This window comes from Coffea arabica, chromosome 3e (genome assembly GCF_036785885.1).
Source record: "Coffea arabica cultivar ET-39 chromosome 3e, Coffea Arabica ET-39 HiFi, whole genome shotgun sequence".
Lineage (NCBI taxonomy): Eukaryota > Viridiplantae > Streptophyta > Magnoliopsida > Gentianales > Rubiaceae > Coffea > Coffea arabica.
The window spans coordinates 10,623,705-10,624,782 of NC_092315.1; the positions used below are offsets into that span (position 1 = coordinate 10,623,705).

Consider the following 1,078-nt stretch of genomic DNA (forward strand, 5'->3'; position numbering starts at 1 on the left):
CAGAAATTGAGAGGACACTACATAGACAAAGGAGGAACACACTACTGCAAGAGGAACAAGGGATTTGGCAACCAATAGAGGAAATCTTAATAGAGCTTCCATTTGAAGAAGAAATGGCAGAAAACGAAGCAAATAGGCGAGTTCTACGAGATTTTGCTCTACCAGGAACACAAGGATCTCAAACGAGCATAGCAAGGCATACGGTAAATGCTAACAATTTTGATATTAAACCATCACTTATCCAAATGGTTCAACAATCTCAATTTGGAGGTAATGCAGTAGAAGATCCTAATACACACTTAGCTACATTCTTGGAAATTTGTGATACAATTAAAATGAATGGAGTTAGTGATGATGCTATAAGGCTAAGATTGTTTCCATTTTCATTGAGAGATAAGGCCAAACTTTGGCTACACTCTCATGCTCCTAATACTTTCACCGGATGGGATGATTTATCAAGAGCATTCTTAAATAAGTATTTTCCACCAGGTAAGACTGCTAAATTTAGAATGGATATCATTAGTTTTAGTCAATTAGAAGGTGAATCATTATATGAGGCATGGGAAAGGTTTAGAGATTTGCTTCGGAAATGTCCACATCATGGACTGCCGGAATGGTTAATCATACAAACCTTCTATAATGGTTTAGTTTTTTCTACTAAAACTATGATCGATGCAGCTGCAGGTGGAGCTTTAATGGGTAAATCACCCCAAGAAGCTCAGAATTTGATAGAAGAAATGGCTGCAAATAACTACCAATGGGCCAATGAGAGAGGTAATACAAGACGTCACGCATGTATGATAGAAATGGACACTCTCAATATGCTGAGTGCTCAAATGAATAATGTGATGAAGTTGCTAAGTAGACAAGGTGGAGTTGGTCCAAGTTCATCTAATGCACATGTAACATGTTGTTCTATATGTGGAGGTGAACATGATACTAATGAGTGTGTTGATTCTAAGCAGGTACAATTCGTCAATAATTACAATCGTAATGCTCAAAATAACCCCTACTCGAATACTTACAATCCGGGATGGAGAAATCATCCAAACTTTGGATGGAAGGGTCAAGGAAATCA

The 1,078-nt window shown here is 37.7% G+C and overlaps 1 non-coding gene across 1 annotated transcript; it reads right to left on the bottom strand.

Annotated features, from left to right (window-relative positions):
- Positions 1-500: 500 nt before the first annotated feature.
- Positions 501-607, bottom strand: LOC113738310 (small nucleolar RNA R71). Its single transcript, XR_003460096.1, has one exon. It is a non-coding gene; the product is annotated as a small nucleolar RNA R71 (small nucleolar RNA).
- Between the last annotated feature and the right edge of the window lie 471 nt (positions 608-1,078).